Genomic DNA, 7,043 nt, shown 5'->3' with positions numbered 1-7,043 from the left:
GTAGGAATATCACCAAATCGTAACAGCTTGGGGGGGGGGGGGGGTCTCTCCCATATAATGCCCTGAAGGGTGTTGTCTTCGTCGAGGAATGGTATGAAGTGTTGTACCAGAACTCTGCCCAAGGCAACCACTGAGACCATGAAGACGGTTTCCTTCCTGCAAAACATCTCAAAAACGCCTCCAAACATCTGTTAACCACCTCGGTTTGTCCATCCGACTGAGGATGGTAAGCAGTGCTCTTGTGCAATGAAGTTCCCTGACTTTTAAATAGCTCCTCCCAAAAACGACTCAGAAAAATCTTGTCTCTATCTGATACCATTGTCTCTGGAAACCCGTGTAGTCTGATGATCTCTCTAATGAACGCTTCTGCCACGACTTTTGCAGTAAACGGATGGCGGAGAGGAATGAAATGCGCATACTTCGACAGCCTGTCCACAACCACCATGATCACATCCAACCCTTTTGACACAGGTAGACCCTCTACAAAATCCAAACTGATGTCTGACCACACTTGAAGCGGAATTGGTAAAGGAGACAGAAGGCCCGCGGGTGAGAGTGTAGAATATTTATTCCTCTGACATACTTCACACGCCTTGATATACTCTGTAACATCCCCTCTCATTCCTTTCCAACATACTTCCCTCGCCATTCTCTTGAAAGTTTTTAAAACCCCTTCATGACCTCCAATCACACTATCGTGAAACTGCTTCAATAGAGACGGTATGAATGGAGATGTTGTTGGTATTACTAGTCTGCCATCGTGGAAGAGATGTCCCTTCTTCAAATAATATCCCTCAGGCACTTTCACTCCTTCCTTAACCGCTCGGATGATAGTCTGTAACTCCTTGTCTTTCTCAACCTGCAGCGCCAGTTCATCAAGATCAATCGACAACGGAGCTGTTAGCTGAAACTCTTTTAACTCTGCTGTATCGCTCAACAACCCCTGTTGCCTCGAGAGAGCATCTGCAACCCTATTATCTTTTCCCGGCCGGTACTCGATCGTGTAATTCAGTCCCAATAACTTGGAAGCCCACTTCTGTTGCTCTACGGACACAGCTCTCTGTTCCAACAAATGCCTCAAACTCTTTTGATCTGTTCGTATCGTGAACTGGTTTCCCGTAAGATAGTGCCTCCATTTGGTTACAGCATACACAATAGCCAGTAATTCCCTTTCATACACAGATTTCACTCTTCCAGAGCTGGAGAAGGCTTTGCTGATGTAAGCAACCGGGTGATTCTCTTGAGATAAGACTGCTCCTATCCCTACTCCTGAAGCATCGGTTTCGACCACAAATGGTTTAGTAAAATCTGGCAGTCGCAACACTGGTAACTTCGTCATCGCACGTTTCATCCAGCAGAAGGCCCTACTCGCTTCCTCAGACCATTTGAATCCTTCTTTCTTAAGCAGGTCTGTGAGAGGACGAGCTATCTTCCCATACCCAGCAACAAAACGCCGGTAATAACCAGTGAGGCCGAGGAATCCTCTCAAGGACGTCACGTTCTTCGGCTGCGGCCACTCCTTCATAGCTTCAATTTTCTCAGGATCAGCAGCAACTCCTTTGGCGGATATAACATGACCCAAGTATGAAACACTGGACTGCCCAAATGCGCATTTCTTTTCGTTAGCGTAGAATTGGTGTTTCTTCAACACACTAAGCACAGTCTTGAGATGTTCCTTATGCTCCGCCTCACTCTTGCTGTATATGAGTATGTCGTCGAAGAACACCATAACGAACTTCCTCAGATACGGTTTGAAAATGTCGTTCATAACCGATTGGAATGTCGCCGGTGCGTTAGTGAGCCCAAAAGGCATCACCAAGAACTCATAATGTCCTTCATGCGTCTTGAAGGCTGTTTTGCATACATCCTCTTCTTTAACTCTGATCTGATGGTATCCTGATTTCAGATCTAGCTTCGAGAACACAGACGCTCCTGCTAACTCATCAAGCAACTCTTCAATCACTGGAATCGGATATCTGTCCTGAATAGTACTCTTGTTGAATGCTCTATAATCCACACAGAATCTGAATCCTCCATCCTTCTTCTTAACTAGCAGCACCGGACTCGAAAATGGACTGATGCTGGGCCTTATGATTCCCGCTTGCAACATCTCTCTCACCAAAGTTTCGATCTCGTCCTTCTGAATGTGAGAATAACGGAAAGGCCTGATGTTGATAGGGGACGTGCCTGACTGCAGAGTGATAGCATGTTCTCGATTTCGCTTCGGAGGAAGCCCTTGAGGCAAGTTAAAGACTGTTTCAAAGTCCTTGAGTATCTGCTTCACCTCACGACTTGGAGTCTGCAGTTTGCTACTTCCGGGTTTTGCTTCGAATAGAGCTTGCAATTCCAGCAAATACACCACTTCTTCCTTCTCCACTAACTTCTCCATTGAATTCATTGATACCTGAGCTTTCAACAATGCTGGATCTCCACTGATAGTCACCCACTGATCTTTGACTAAGAACTTCATAATATGCAAACCCCAATTAATCCTTGTCTCACCCAGTTTCACCAACCACGTATAACCCAACACCACATCTATCGTGCCCAACTCGAATACTAGATACTCTTCATCAATCTTCACTCCTTGAATGTTCAGCTCTACTCCAGAACACATTCCTTGTCCCGTCAATACTCTCCCATCTCCTATGGAAACCCCAAATTCTTGAGTGGACTGAACCGGGAAGCCTCTCTCCTCTACCCATTTCTTGGCTATGAAGTTACATGATGCTCCGGAATCTATCAGTACCACCACCTTCTCATTTCCAATCTGTCCCATCACTTTAAGAGTCTTCTTCAAAGTGATTCCCACCATGGACTGCAACGATAGGACCTGTAGTTCTTGATTCTGCTGAACTTGTTGGCCCCCGTTTCCCTCCTGTTCTTCTTCCTCATCATCCTCCAGTTCACTTTCCTCTTCCACATCCAAACATTTAAACTTCTGGAAGGCTTTACAACGATGCCCCGCGAAGAACCTTTCACCACAGTGTCTGCAAGGATTCTGCACAGTCCTCTTCTGATCACCCTGCCGGCTATCTCGTGGTGAGTCAAAAGACTTCCTCGCAGGAGTCACCTCCCCTGACTTCGACGGACTAGTATTATGCTTCTGGTTATTGTTGAGGGTTGGAGCTGAATAAGTCCTCTGGAAGTTCCTAGAATGATAGGCGCTCTTGTCATTCTCTTGTTCCTCTATTATTCTTGCCATCTCCACAATCTCATCCATACCAACAGGTCGCAACCTTACCACCTGCTCACGTAAACTCCTCTTCATCCCATGAAGAAAAATCTCCTCCAACACATCATCCGGTACATGAGGAACCTCTGCTGACAGCTCTTCAAATGCCTCACGATACTCCGATACAGTTCCCGTCTGTCTCAACCTTAACATCTGACTCAATATAGTACCTCCTCTCGTAGGTTTGAACCTTCTCTTTATTTTCATCTTGAAATCCCTCCAATCCAACAACTCATCTCTCACCTGTATCATCCGCAACCACGTCACTGTGCATCCAACCATACACGCCATCGCCAATGACAGTTTGTCCTCTTCCTCCGTCTGGTTCACCATGAAACACTTCTCTACTCGGAAGATCCAATCCTCCGGGTTTTTCCCCTCAAAGTCAGGTAACTCAAGCTTCTTCTTAGGTGATGAACTCTTTGGTGGAGCTGAATATCCCGAGGACCCCGCCGTGAAGGGGGTGGAGTGAATCTCGGCGGTTCGCAAGGGTATCACATTCTCCGGAACCGAGAGGATCCCTTTATCTGGTCGCATCTGCAGCCCTTTTGTTTGTGGCTGAGATCCGTCAGAGGTTGGGCGTCGCGTCTCGTTGGTGGGTTCAGTCACAGATCTCGGGAGGTTAGGGTTCGCCGTCGCGACCGCTTCCACTCTCGTCTGCTTCTCCTCGACCTCCTGTCGTTGTCGCTCTTCAGCACGTTTCTCGATTTCAAGGGAACGTTGATGATTCGCTTTCATCTCCGCTCTCATGTCTTCGATCAACGAGGTGAGGCCTCCAAACTGTCCTTCTAACGCAGTGATACGATCCGAGTTCGAATCCTGTTTAGGAGGCATTTAACCTGCTCTGATACCAATGATAAACTAGAGTTTATCTTGGATAAAAAAAGGGGTTTAAGAGAGAAAGAATAAGGATAAGAAGATAAGATTAATGTTGTTGATCATTTGATACCCCCAAACGTTTACAACTCATGCTTTAAGTAATACACTCATAAATATAAAACGACATCGTCTCCATTATTTATTTTATAAAGTCTTCTAAGTCTCTTTTTCCTTAAGAGTCTCTCAACTCCTTCCTTTCTTTACTTCACTTCACTCCCGTTACCTCTGATGCCTCTCTTCGACCTCTGCTTCTTTTGGATGAAGGCCAAAGGCACAGCTAACTTATCACAATCTTCCTGGCTCTCCCAGACGCATATCTTTTCAGCTGCCGTACCGAACCGGACCAGGAATAACCGATGGTATTAGTACTCTTACACTGCGTCGTTTTGTTTTGTAGGTTTCCCTTCTGCATCATCATCGTCGAACTACTTCTATTAACGGCGACGATCCGTTCGTTAGGCTGATTCATCATCGTCACCGGAGAGATCCTCCCGCTCTTACGACGGCGATTTTTATTCTTCACAGCTTTCTCCATGGCGACGCTGGCTTTCACCGCCAGAGCCGCCATGTCGGACGCCGTGAGACGGTAATGACGTTTGGAGACAGGGAGAACGAAGTAAATTTGATCCGCCTTGAGAATCTCCTCCGGTTCGATGGCCGGGATGAAGTCGTCGTAATAGAGAGAATCTGAATTACATAGAAAATAAGAGGAAGGCCGAGAGGAAGAAGAAGCCATTGATTCTGCTTCGAGAACCTACGAAGCTAACACCGGGACATTGTATTCCCGGAGATCGCCGTTAACCGTCACGATTTTAGCCGTCGGAGAAGAACCGCAGCCGCTACGACCAACAGATACACAAAGACCCATTTGAGTTTTTTTCTTTCGAATCTTTAGGTTAAAACTTCAAAAAACAAAATTTTGATTCTGATCGCTTAGATGAAAGAGAGAGATTGAGTACTTGACAACTAATGACCATGATTAATCCGGGATTCTTAGGATAAGGTTCTTAACAGAAGTTAAGAAACAGTTTCTTAACTTTTAACTAAAAAAGTTAAGAACCGGTTCTTAAATAAGGATTTGACCCGATTTAAAAGTTAAGAAACATTTTCTTAACTTCCGCTAAGAACCTCATTCTAAGAATCTCGGGTTAATTATGGTCTAAAAGCATCCTTATTGGTAGGACCAAAATTTGTGTCCTTAGATTATTTAATTAATTTTGTTATGTTAAGAAACAAAGTTAAGGACATTGGGAAAAATGAAATTTATTGGTAGGATTTTTAATTGTCTCTCAGTGAATTAATTATTTAATTTAATAGGAAATGAGATATATTAAACATATAACATTAAAATAGAAACATATTTTATTACACAAATTTGAAAAAAAAATTACAATAAAAAAATTACAAAAAAAAACCCATTAAAAAACATAAAACATTCAAACATTAAAAATAAAAGCAAACTTCAATTCATAGAAACTTAAAAATTATACGTTAATTTTGATCCCCAAATTTATCCCATATATTTTCAATCAAATCGTGTTTTAGTTGTCGATGAACTGGTTTTTTCCGAACTCTTGCGCGACGATCAATTGTATTGAAAAGAGCAGTAGGCATCGGGACGGAAAATGTAAGATCCACACCTTCTTCATGTTGAAACGAGTCAAGGTCATACTGAGTTTATGAATATCGTTCATCTTCGACTATCATATTATTGAGTATGATACATGCTCTCATAATATTTTCTATTTTGGATTTATCCCATAAATTAGATGGATTTTTAATAACGGCAAATTTAGCTTGCAGTACTCCAAAAGCACGCTCATTTATTTTGTGCCACATCTGCTTACAATGGAGATGCTCTCTCTTCTCACCCTCGGTAGCATGACGACTTGCTGCATAGTACTGTCCAACTCGTTTCCAGAAGGTCTGTGCATTATGATCATTTGCGACAATAGCATCCTTAGATGTGTTTAGCCACGCACTGATCAGAACCTCGTCATCAGCTGGTGTCCATTTCTTTCTCTCCCTACGCTCCACTGGTGTGACTTCAGGTTGAGTTGGAGCCTCCGTTTGTTGTGAACTGAATGGAGGGATTTCTGATGATCCAAGGTTAACACTACTAGAATGAAAACTTTCATAAGGAAAGTTTTCATGGACAACACTTGGTTGTTGACTGTGAAGAAGGCTTAGATAAGTAGAAGAGTGGCTATATGGATTCCTTGAATCCATAGCGATTAGAGCGAGAAAGGATTATAGAAGAAAAGCCTATTTGGTTTCTGGTTTTAGTTAAGCCGAGAGGTGACTAACAAGTTGAAGGATAGATGGGGTTCAATAGCTGAAAGTGTAATGTGAAATAAGTTCCACTCTTAATGCCTCAACCATAAACAACCATAGTCTAATCAGTAGTTATTGCACACTACACAACTAGTTTCACATTCAACTGGAACTAACAAGTTCATTAAATTAAAATGGGGATTTCGTTTCAAACAAACTACATGGCAACCAAATTCAGTTTACGGAAACTCTATCACATAGTAAGCCACTACAAGAAAACAGCGGTATTCTGACGGACATTCCGACGGAAAATGAAATCCTCGGAATATCCCGAAGAATTTCCGAGGAAATTCCGAGGAAACACAAAATTGGGTTTCCTCGGAATTTCCTCGGAATATACCGACGGAATTCCGAGGAAATATCAATCCGTCGGAATATTCCGAGGAAATTCCGAGGAAAAATGGGTTCCTCGGAAAAAACCGATGAATTCCGAGGAAATATTATAGCCGTTGGAGAGCTGTTGGGGGATTTTACAAAATTCCGAGGAAATTCCGACGAACTAGCCTTTTCCGTCGAAATTCCGTCGGAATTTCCTCGGTCTGTCGGCAGGATTTAAACTATAAATACAAGCACTCCTCTTCCTCTTCATTCACTC

At 43.3% G+C, this 7,043-nt stretch overlaps 1 pseudogene; it reads right to left on the bottom strand.

Annotated features, from left to right (window-relative positions):
* Positions 1–4,119: 4,119 nt before the first annotated feature.
* On the bottom strand, positions 4,120–6,776 carry LOC111206593 (annotated as a pseudogene).
* Between the last annotated feature and the right edge of the window lie 267 nt (positions 6,777–7,043).

The sequence above is a fragment of the Brassica napus genome, chromosome C5, assembly GCF_020379485.1.
Source record: "Brassica napus cultivar Da-Ae chromosome C5, Da-Ae, whole genome shotgun sequence".
Classification (NCBI taxonomy): domain Eukaryota; kingdom Viridiplantae; phylum Streptophyta; class Magnoliopsida; order Brassicales; family Brassicaceae; genus Brassica; species Brassica napus.
This window is presented reverse-complemented; position numbering and strand designations above follow the sequence as displayed.